The sequence below is a fragment of the Paralichthys olivaceus genome, chromosome 21 (assembly GCF_024713975.1).
Source record: "Paralichthys olivaceus isolate ysfri-2021 chromosome 21, ASM2471397v2, whole genome shotgun sequence".
NCBI lineage: Eukaryota > Metazoa > Chordata > Actinopteri > Pleuronectiformes > Paralichthyidae > Paralichthys > Paralichthys olivaceus.
The window spans coordinates 18,242,007-18,254,202 of record NC_091113.1 but is presented as its reverse complement, the minus strand read 5'-3'; the positions used below and the strand labels follow the sequence as shown (position 1 = coordinate 18,254,202).

The 12,196-nt window shown below is 41.3% G+C and overlaps 1 protein-coding gene across 5 annotated transcripts in view; it reads right to left on the bottom strand.

The window, feature by feature from the left end:
- rbfox3a (RNA binding fox-1 homolog 3a) overlaps positions 1-12,196 on the bottom strand; it is a 530,829-nt gene that overhangs the window by 460,317 nt on the left and 58,316 nt on the right. For all 5 annotated transcript variants that reach the window (XM_069517547.1, XM_069517543.1, XM_069517539.1 and 2 more), the window contains exon 2: positions 1,703-1,802. The gene's annotated coding sequence lies outside the window, so the exon portion shown is untranslated. The remainder of the gene's footprint in view (positions 1-1,702; positions 1,803-12,196) is intronic.

Below are 12,196 nucleotides of genomic sequence, written 5' to 3'. Positions count from 1 at the left end.
TCTTTCCAGGGATCCAGAGAGTGGGGTTATTTTTAAACAGCATGTGAATATATTCTCCACACATTTTTAGTGATGTTCAGTTTCTGGGGAGTGTGGAATCAGGCAGAGTTCAGTCGAGGAATAAATGTTGGAGGTAGCCACAGTATCTGTGCTGCTTCTGAAATACCCTGATCAGTTACACACACACACACACACACACACACACACACACACACACACACACACACACACACACACACTTCAGTCTAGAAAGTATTATAATAGTGACTATCTGTGAGAGCTGAGAACATAAAGAGGCCTGGAAAGAACTCCTTTTAAAATCACATACATACACACACATTAATTATTAACCAGCCCAAAGTTACACCAATATTGGTTTTCATATTAAAATGCTCCTCGATAATGCTATATGGTACAACACATTTTTCCTCTTGATATAATCGTCCCCTTTTTCATAAATTGTAAACTAAAAACATAGTGAATGTTAGACATGATGAGCAGCTGTGCCACTTTGTAGTTCCTAGTGAATTATTTATATATAACCAAATCGCAAATAAAAATAAAATAATTCTTAAATTCTGGCTGTAGAATTACATATTTCTCTGTTTGATAAATGTCCTAAAGCCTCATAAAAAAAAGCCACAGGTCTGAACTCGAAATCTAAGCTTTGAAACAGGACTGTAGAGACTTGAAGTGTAACATCTGTATATTCTGAGGAACAGCACGGTTTAGGTCTCATTCATGCCTGTAATTGGGTTCACTTCCATTTAGTTCATATCCAGTTCACATAGACATAATAAAGAGCAAGCAGGAGGTGAAAATATGTGGACTGACAGCTAACTCAGTCACTGGCAGTTAACTGAGCTCATTGTGCACCATCATGTGGGCCAGAGATGACCTGAAAACTATCATGAAGCACTTTACAAAAACATCTATTCTCCGGTGTAACAAAGCGCTCAGGAACAGACTGAGTATACTGAGCATCGAGCATGAGAAATCAAAACTGCATCTGGATCTTATCTGTAATATCTGACAACAACAAAAACAAGCAGAAGAAACAATGCAGCAACATCTTGTACCTTAATCTTCGGGTCTTTAATAAGAAACTCTGGGAGTGCATGCAGTGCACAAACATCTGTACAAACTTAGTTTTACTTTTGGATGTTTCAGGGGACATCCAAAAAATGATGCATGTACGTGATGTGTATATACTATGTGTTACCACAGTTACCAAGTTCTCTTGCTTACATGTGGGCTTTATGATGCACACAAGATTGAGCCATTGTAAATTCTTGATGAGGAAAGTGAAATCACAGCTTCTATGGATAGCTACATGCATTTGAGGTCTGTATATTTTAAACAAATAATTTGGGGCAAGAGCCTTATATTTTCAGTTACATTCATTACACTGATTTAATAATTGCTGTTTAGTCAGCCAAAGTGACTGGCTGTTTGGTTCTATTTTGTGTTGAAAAATGAAGAAGAAAGAAGAAGAAATTGAATTCTTCAGCTACAGTATGATAGAAAATTAAAAAAATGCATTTAAGTACAGGTTCTATCTCCCCTGGCAGGCATTGCAATCATGAAACTTAACATAACACTGTTGTATGTGTGGATTCATGTCTGCTGCTGACAAAATAAGCACATTGCAGGCAAGGCATGGAAAGTAAGTAACAGGTGGAAACTGTGGTACAAGGCCTACCTGGTGGAAGGGCTGTGGTCTTCTGTGGCCGGCATATGGAAGAGATACGAGGAGGTTGTTGGACTGTCAGCCTTTGGCAGCTCTGTGTCTGTGACTCTGTCTGATGAAGAAAGATAGACACACACAGACAGACTGTTGAATGAGTGTTCTTCAACCTCTTATTCATCCACATTAACAAACACCCATACACCTTAAAGTAACACACATTGGTCAATTTATTTACACTGTAAGCGGCCAGATAAACAACTGTCAGTCATTAAGCGTACAAACTGGAGGAAGACCTAGAGGGCAGTTTGGCAGCAGCAGATTTCCCCTGTGCCTCAGCCGTGGTCAGCGCTCTGACCTTTGTAGAGGTTTGTCATTATTCAACTGTGATTACTTTATGTCAATATAAGGTTAGGTCTGATAGTAACATATGACAGGTGGCTGGAGAGGACACACACATTTAATTGCAGGGACAAGAGACAAAGGTGACTGTATCCTCTACCTCCATCAATTCATCCAGCAACTCAATACTACTACACCAGGGGTAGGGAACGTCCGACCTCCATGTCTTATGCGGCCACAAGATATATATATATATATTTTTTTTAATATAATTTTATTTCCCTTTTTTATACAGCAGCTTTGTAATCCAGTAAATGCAAAATGCTAATACAGAGGTGTGCCTGTTGGATATTTGCCCCCCCGCTCTACATCTCTCTCCCCCCCGAAAACAAAAATAACATATCCTACACAACACATAGAAACAAACAAAAAATAGTAATAGTGACAATAATATCTATAAAAAAAGAATAAACAAAATTAAATTTAAAAAAAGGATAAACAATAACATGAAATGAAATAAAGTGTAAACTTTCACATGAAAAAATACAGGCAAAACAACAACAAATAATAATCATGAAATGTATATACAATCCAGTAAAAAGGAAGACATATATGTCAATCACAGCTGTCTACATCTAAAATGTAACACCTTGGTTCAAACACAAATCAGTCACGGAAGGGTTTACAACGTCTTCACTTATCCTAGAAATGGTTGCCCAAAAGAGTTTGAGCCGGAAGTGCCACAAAATATTCCTTCAGCTGCTCTGTCTCTCCTCTCCTTAGTCAGGGAGCAAGGCAGAGTTTACAACCATCCCCTCTCACTCAGGATCAGAGCAGAAGCAGCAGTTGGTTTGTGTTGTCTGTGTCCTCCCTCCAAGCTCCTGCTGACCTGTGCTCACTTTACACTTCAACAATAAACACCAACACCCATCATCAATTATTAGTATATGAAGTTTACTTTGTGTTTATTTGATTTGCTTCAGAGTTAATGAGACACGAATACACACACACACACAATAGAGGAAAAGGAATATTAATATGTCAAATATTTCTTACTTTAGAATATTAATAAGCCAAATTTGTAAACAGGGCCAGAGAGTCAATTTTCTTTATTGTTTTGGTTGTGTGTGGTTTATTTATTTTTGTTTCATCAAGGATATTTAATTATTTTTAATTCTAATAAAATGTTTCATAATGTACCAAGTTAATTTTCCTACACATATCCAAGCAAAGTTGGTATTATACTATGAAATATCCTATATATATAATATAACTGAATACATATTGAATCAAATCTTATCGAGACCTTGTGAATCCTTATCAATTAATAATAAACAATAATTGAGTATGGCCCTCGAAGGATGTTATACAAATTTAAATGGCCCTTGATAGAAAAAAGGTTCCCCACCCCTGGCTTACAGCCTCACAAATAATACGAGTGATGTAGAGTGAGTCGCCCTGGTATAAATCCCCACAAGGGCCTGTCACACCCATTTATTGTCCTCATTGGAGAAAAATCAATGATATGTCACTCATGTTGTGGCCGTCAAAGTTGGCCACTCTCGTGGTCACACTGACAATTTGTTGAGCTTTGTGTCGCCAACAAATTCATCTAAGGACAGAAGTACATCAAAGATTGGGAGAAGGAAGAAGAATTTAAAGACTGGATAATTTCGCCATGCATTGTCTGATGACATTAAAGGCATTCTATTCTATTCTATTCTATTCTATATGACCAGTTGTGATGAAAGTTTAGTTCTGTAAAGCAGAGTCTTGTGGACACCATGCAGACCTCCTGCAACATGCTAACACTGATAAACACAAGTGGAACGCTAAGCTATTTTCTTCAACACGTCCAACACATATTGGATTTACAAATCCCTCAACCCCAACAGCTTGCTAGCTAGCTACAGCGCTTGTCACACAGCTCAGAGCTCAGTCAACCACCTGTGTGAATTGGTAGGTTCGACATTTGAAAGGGAGCATTCACCGTACAAAATGTACAATGTTATAGCCCCATGGATGTTATCAGGGAGTATTCTCTGATAATTCACCACAACGCAGACCTTGCTGCTTTGGAACAGCCGTGTGCGGTAGTGCGTTAATGTCAACATGTCATTGAACAAAATAGTTTCAAGATTTTCACCATAACCCTGAATAAGTTTCTCTACAACATTGGTTTTGATTTTAAGAAGTGTGTAGGCATCAGATGTGCAGTGTCAAAACTCTGTCTTTATCCACCTTCTCAAAAAGAACGAGAAACTCCCACTCCTGAAGAGTGTTTGTCATTCCATTCGGTTGTGCGCCACCAAAGCCTTTGAAACATTACCTCGCATTTTGGAGTTTTAGATTTCACACTTGCACAACTGGTGTTCTCACAGTGCACAGAGATGCAGGGAATGTGCCACGATATACCCAGGAATCAGCCCCGGTGAAACGCGCTGAAGCTGGTGCAGCTTTCAGGCACTAGATGGCTCAATCAATGTCTGCTGTGTGTGTGTATTGAGACAGTGGGATGAGCTGAAGTGGCTTTTCCAGCTGTGCAAAGATGCAAGGTGATTTTATGATGCAGAGGTGCTCTACCAGATGTACTGTGATCCTTTGAAAAAAACTCTCTACCTGCAGTTTCTCATGCCCATCTTGCAAGACAGTTTGAACTGCACAAAGAAAATGCATTTAAAATGCTGGACTGCTTATAGTAATTTTAGCGTACTCACACCCAGAGTGATCACACCCAGTGCCATCCCTCCGTCAGATGCACATCTACTTAATGTCAATTTAGATTAGACCTTGCATCAACTGCCTTAGTGTGCTAGTGATTTTGGGGGTGCAGTTTACTATTGCTCCCTCAAGAAGCAAATCTTGACAGCACTGTAGAAACAAACATGAAGAACAGATGTCAGGACTTCCTTCAGGAAGATGTAAAGCATGTGCAGAAAAGACTCCCAGAAAATGTCAATACATGGTATCATTCAGCTCATTAGTAATTCCTTCACAGTTGGTCTAAGTATCAATGCTGAAAATGAACACGAGTGATTTTGGGGCCTTCGATACACGGTATCAGGCAATCAACTTACAGGAGTGGAGAACAAATCAAGGATTTGGGATCAAATCGCTGACTTTGTGGTTAGAGGACGACTGCTCTAACCCCTGAGCCATAGCCGCCCCAAGTTCAGGACTGAAGTTCTAAACTACAAGGACAGCAGTGGGGAGCAGGGTTTTATAGAACTGGCCCTTTGTGCACTGTTCCTTCTTGCTATGCCGTAATGCAATGAAGATGTTGACAGGATTTTTTCTAACAAATGAACCATGTGAAATCCGAACTGCAGAAGAGAACGGGGCCAGACGACTCTCAGTAGCATACTGTACGTTCGCTACGGCCTAAAGAAAATGAGGATTTGCTGCAAGGACTTTGTCCCAGGCCAGAAGATGTTGCAGCACTTCATTGCTGGGATTTATAGAGGTAGAAAGGGGACAGGGAAGATGATGGATTGTGCAGTAGAGGAGAGGGGTGACCCTCTTGAGGTAAACTTATATTTTTTAAATAATGTATTGATAATTGGATATTAATTAATGATTATATTTTATAACAAGAATCAAGAGTAACATACTCATACAGAACTACAGTTGATATAACGAATACTAATTACATATGGTTACATGCTCCCCCTTAGTGCTACTTCTGTCATTTTCTCCTTTTCCATCTCTCCTCTCGAGTAGATGAGTAGAGAGCAGGGCCTCTGGAGGGACCCTCCTCCTCCTCCCCTAATGCTACAACAGAAAAAATATGCCTTGAATAGACCACTACTGCCCAACACAAAGGAAGGCACCCCATATGGTTTAGGGGCTCCCCAGCCTTAGACAGAGGCCATAAAGACGGATGAACCCCAGGAATTAGAGGCAACGCAACACATTCACACCCTGAACACTACACTGCCCTGCATTCTCAGTCCTCTCCAGAAGGTGAGTACAGCTGGTGGCCTTGCAGTGCGTCTGCAGTATCTGTTTGTGTTAAGAAAACTGTGAAACATTACGGATCAACAATTGTAATTGCTTTTTTTAGGGTGCCGACGAGTGATCTGAAAAGCAAGTGGCACGATTTGTAGCGACAGAGGTAAAATAATACGATCATACAGTTACTGATATAATGTTTATTTTGTCCGTAGTATTTTAAGATATATATATTCAGTCTTTTATTACTGGGCATGTTTTGGGTTTTATTTCATTCTCTCAGTGTAGGAATCCTGGAAAACTCTCTAGTCATCGCCAGATTACACAATCTAACTATTTGGTAGTATTGATTGTTTTGGCTCAACTCAGTTACTTGAGGCCTCTGTTTGTCAGTGCACGTCCTGTGTCCCTGCTCATCCCAGGTAACCGATCCGCTAACTGTCCTGCCCTTGTCCAGTCAGCCAGTCAGTCAAACCTGTTTCCTGTTCCTGTCGAAGCCACTGGGCTTCACCTGCTATCACACTGCTGAGCTCCATCTCAACACCACGCCAGCTCGACATCCTCGTCAATGATTCTCAGTGCCAGTGACTGTCACCTTAATTATGACTCTTTTTATTAAATTGAAACCTTTATTATACTGCCAGTAGTGGTCATAATTGTGAGTCAATGCAACAGACCATAAATAAAACCTGTAGCTTCTGTGTCTCATGTCTTTACTGTACATGAGTCACTTAAGTCGTGTTGCACATTATGGAACAGGCCTGATATATGTGCCAAAAGTTAGAGTGTAGAGAAGACATTAGCTGCATGTGTATCCCTCCAATGACATGATGGTCGCAGACCGACAACCACAACTGGGTGCTGGGATGGAGAGAAGAAAACTGAAGGCTGCAATTGTTGTGTGTGTGTGTGTGTGTGTGTGTGTGTGTGTGTGTGTGTTGATGTCTCTGAGCCTTGATGCTAATTGTCAGGGTTTGGCAGAACAATCAGTTCCATGCCACTGAGTGCCATGTCTCGACATGCTCGATGGCAATTCTCAGTTCACACAAACACACAAATTCACACTCCAGACGCCTGACCCCTCACACCTGTTCACTGGTGTGGGACGGAAGTAAAGATCCTGTTCCCCACCGCCTTGGCTCAGAGGAACAAAGGAGCAACCTCCCACACACACACACACACACACACACACACACACAAACAGACTGCATGTCAAGGCTGAAAAGGGTCTATCCCCAAATAACTTGCACATTCTTTTTCAATTCTTGTCAAACACAAAAATCTAGAATCAAATCAAGTTTATGTTGTATAGCTTTTACAAAACACAGTCTTTCAGTTTCTTCAGAGAAAGCCCCTCCTTATATATTGATATAGCCTCATCTACCCCCACACTCACTCGTGGTGAATCCAGCAGGGGAAATCCTGCTGTGCACTCATATTGGATCGCACAGACCAGATTGTCCAGAGGCTGTCACTCTGACATTTGCATTCACTCATGCATCACCTCTGGAGAAATTGCGGAGAATCTCTGGAGTTCAGTGTATTTCTGAAAGCAGCTTATGACAGTAATATAGTATATTTACTGCCTCAAAGAAACACTACTACATGGCCAGCAGGAACACATGATGTGGGTTGTGTGTGTGTGTGTGTGTGTGTGTGTGTGTGTGTGTGTGTGTGTGTGTGTGTGTGTGTGTGTGTGTGTGGTGTGTGTGTGTGTGTGAGAGGGAGAGAGAAAGAGTGTGTGTTCTGTCATAGCCCTAAGGTACAGTAGATTCTTTAAAGTCTGTGTATGATGATTATGTGATGGTTTCTCATTAGAGCCCCACGCACCACACTATGGATCTTATGTGTACACGTGTATTATGTTCTTGGACAGGGAGAGCACATATTTTTTGTGTATGACTGAGTTTCTTCATTAAAAATAAATGAACAATCAATATTTTCATCACGAATGCTCAGTGTTATTAGGCAACATGTTCACTCCTAGCATTCCCTACCTCATACATGTTTTCTAGTGTCTCGCTGTCATAATTAACACACCATTAATCACATTATTTTAGCCAGCACATTCTGTCACAGATCAGACCTGTTTCCACATCGCCACTTCCCCTCCCTTCTCTGAATTTGTTGTTCCTCTCTGCTGTTTTTTTAAGCCTCTTTAGCTTGAAAGAGAACAGCCATCCATAAAGGAACAGCAATTAGGGGACAGGAACTGCCAACTGCTTACGATACAAGGTGATACAAAGAGAAATGGGAGAAAAGAGAAAAGGGAAAACTGAAGGAGCTAGAAAGTGGAAATAAAGAAGTGGGGACATCTATAATAAAACATAATCCCCCGTGCTCAGTTGAAACTGTGCGCTATCTGCCCCTTTATCTTATCTTTCTATAAATATCCCTTTATGCTTTGGCTGTGTGTGTTGTTTACACAGCAAAGGAAATGTCAGGGGAAAAGAGAGGAGAATGAGGAGGAGAGGAGAGAAGACGGGAGATGATTGTTCCAAGTAATGGGATGCCAGTATGTGCATGTCAGCATTTCCAGGCTGGCAAGAAACCAGCGCCCAGCCCTCCCCCTCTGGGTGGGCTGATAAAGCAGGGAGCATAAGGTGGTGTGAGCGAGGGTCTCCGTGGTGGAGGGGTGGGAACAGAGGTCTAGTTGCATAGACTCTACTGGGCTCCGTCTGGAAGAAGCATCTCATGCCAGTTCATAATATGGCCCTGGCTCCATGAAGACAATCACACACACACACACACAGCCTGTCCATTTTGATTCCTGCCTGTTGGACCTGACCTGTCAGGAACGGCGTATTGGAATATTTATCAGCAGGAAAAACAGCTTGTCCTTGTTGCTGCTGTCATGTATGCCAGAGGGGAGGGAGAGAGAGGTCGAAAGTAAAAGACACAGACAGACAATACTATGAGTCTGTATGAATGCTACCTGTTGAATGGTTGGAATTTGCTGCTGTTTCAATAAAAATCTGTCCAGTCTGCCCTCAGTTTAATTAATATGATGACAAGGCCATAACCTGAAGTAACCTCAGCTAACAGTGATTGCACACAGCAGGGTTGGCTGTTAAAAACTGGTGCCTCCATAAAGCTGAGGTTATGTTTGACAGGTTGGTCACTGTGTGTGCCAACTGTGATGTCACTACAGTACTTATCCATGTTGTACTTGCGCTTGAGGCGCAAGAGACTGTTAAGTCCTTTCTGGGTGTCCCCGCTGAGAAAAATACAACACCACCAGAAAAAGGCAAAGAAGAAGAAACACAAAAAGAACAGTTTTGGCCCTGGCTCCTCCGGTCCTGTTTACAGGCAACATAAACATCACCAAAACTTCCTTGTTAACATTGTATTTGACTCCGGTGGCAACTAACAACACACCCAACTCTAGATATGAGTAGTATGGATGACTTCCAGTGGTATTGTTTGGTGTGCATGAATGTATTGTTATTAAACTCAATAGAAAACAAACGGAACCATTATGGATGAATTTATTAGTATGCATATACCACATGGGCACATGTGGCCTGAGTTGCAGGCCACGTGTTAGAATCCTGGTCCACCGAACCAACTCTTTATAGTCTTAATAAGCTAAAGTACAATTCAGTCAGACAACTCATGTTCAAATGTTTATTGCAACAGTAGAACAGGTTAGTGTTTGGCGTCTAGGCTCCGACTTAATCACTCCCCCGATATGATAACACAGATATGATGGGAGTGAAGAGCAAATACTTCGATCTGCTCAATCTGCTCCTCTGCCTGCCTAAGTGTCTTGGGCCAGATACTAAACCACGAATTTCCCCTTGATAGTTGTGCCATTGTCATAGACAAAGTGCTGCCCATCGATGCACTGTGTGAATGAGTGAATGACAATAAAGTGTACTGTAAAGCGATCATCAAGACTAGAAAATGTTACATAAATACAGACATTAACCATTTAGTTTCTATTCAAAGGTTTTAGACATGGTTGAAAATTCTTTTTATGTTAGTGTTTTGAGAACAAAAGTTATTACGTCCTTTAGTACATTGAAATCTTGAATTCTCGAGGGGAGCTTGTCAGTCAGTTGTTTGATTATGTCTCAACCACCCTACCTGGTTGCATCACATCCTTTTCCCTGTGCATTAAAGTGTAGCTTAGTATAAGTCATATTTATTTTTAAAGGCCTCCAGTTTATCTATCCGTCCATGTTCTCTCTCCATTTCATCTTAAGAAAAGATTTAAGAGCATTCAGAAGACAACTTTTTCTCTCATGTATTACCTGATCAAACAGTTCTAGCAGTTCCGCAGCTCAGCCTATGGAGCCTGTGCCGTGCACACCGCCTTGCTCCCACTCAGCAATTTGAGAGTAGGGCTTGCTCGCTCATGTGCGTCTAGCTGGGCTTTGCACACCGCAGCTTGGCCTGTAGAGCCCGTGAACGTCACCTGGCTCCCACTCGGCGAGTTGAGATTAGGGCTTGCTCGCTCCATGTGCGTCTAGCCGGGCACTGCGCACCAGCAGGCCAGTTAAGATAAACATATGATATTTTATCACGGGTCGGATATAATTGTACCACGAGCCGGAAGTGGCCCATAGGCCTTGAGTTTGACATCTCTGCTCTAGGTTGAGTGCAGATTGAATGAATCATGCAGATAACTTTATCCATAACATTTCACAAAGGAAAAAAAACATGTAGTTTAACTACATCACTATTCACTAATCCTGAACAACAACCACCTCATGCACATTGCCTGTCAATGTATTAACCTTGCAGATAGGGCACCTTGGTATCCATGGAAGGCACGTTGTGCTTTGTTAGCACCAAGGAAGCTCTGGGAGTTTCTATGGAAGCTGTTTGCTAAAAAACTCCGCTATTATGCTTTAGCCGACAATGCTCAATTGGTCTCTTGTGGACCTTGGTCTCTCGTGGCAAAGCAAGAGAAAGAGATTGTTAATGCAAAACAGATGTTTCGTTGCAAATATGGCACACTGACTTGTATCTGCAAATGGGTGTAGGATGAACTCATTATCCGCCTTTCTTTTTATGGTTTTAAGACAATGTGTCTTTGTGGATATTAGGTTTGATATTAGGTTTAACTGAGTTGTAATTAGGAAAACTAGTCGGATGATTTCAATGAGTTACTCCCTATATTCTGGTTGCACACCCTAAGCCATTTCAAGAATAATTCACAATAATTCTACATAACAACTTTTTAAAATAGTAAATAGTATCCTGTACTCTCGGGCAACTTGCCAAATGCTTTTTGTTTAGTGATCACACAGCTACAGCTGACACCGAGGTCAATACACCAGTACACTCATCACCTCTAAGATGGTTAGAGTTTTTAATTATGCTCAGCATAAGTTCAATCAGGAAGACTTCCCCCACATTCAATTAATCATTCTCTCACTCTCTGTGCTTATTAATCAGCTGAGTGTGGCATTATTTAATGGCCAACCAGATTCTACCACAATCTCATCCAGCCAATCATGCGGTTGCTGTCAGACTTTAAATTCTTTCTTCTCTCTTTCACAATCAGGTGTAATAGACTTTATAATGCACAGTGGGGCAGTTCTGAAGTCCGAACCCCAAATTTCTGGATTGTTATGTCTTCCATGAAAAAAAAAAAGGCTTTTTCGTCTCCTCCTTTGTTTAGCTTGTGTCTGTTATGATCTGACTTTATGCCTCTCTCCTCTCACTTGGTCTCCAAGTGTTTATCCCCTTCCCTGTGTCTCTTCTTAGTTTGTTTTCCAGGACATGGCTATCTGGTCTCTCTCCTCCTACCAGATTCTTCCCTCCGTCTACATTACCAAGCACCCCACAGATCAATCTGGCTCATTACCACACCTGAACCCTGCTGCACATAAATCCCAGTGTTTTACTCAAGTCTTCATCAGATCATCCATATACCCACCCAGTACTCAGCCCTTGTCTTCATGTTAAAGGTTTGTCTTTGCTTCTATGGAAAGTTTTGGGATTTTCCACTCCATTCTGCATCTGCCAATCGGCTTGCTGCTCCCTCACTGTGAGCTAGCCATTCAACGAATGTGTTCATGTTCATAAACATCTCTGCACAAATGAATGCCTAAATGTAAACCTGCTCAAATGCATATAAAGAAGTCCTTTAGCACAAGCGTTAAGTTGTGGAAGTAATGACAATATTTGTTTTTTAATGAGCTCTGTGGCGTTATGAGTTGGATTTTTTGTAACTTAATTAATCATAAGATGCCAAGTCCCAAT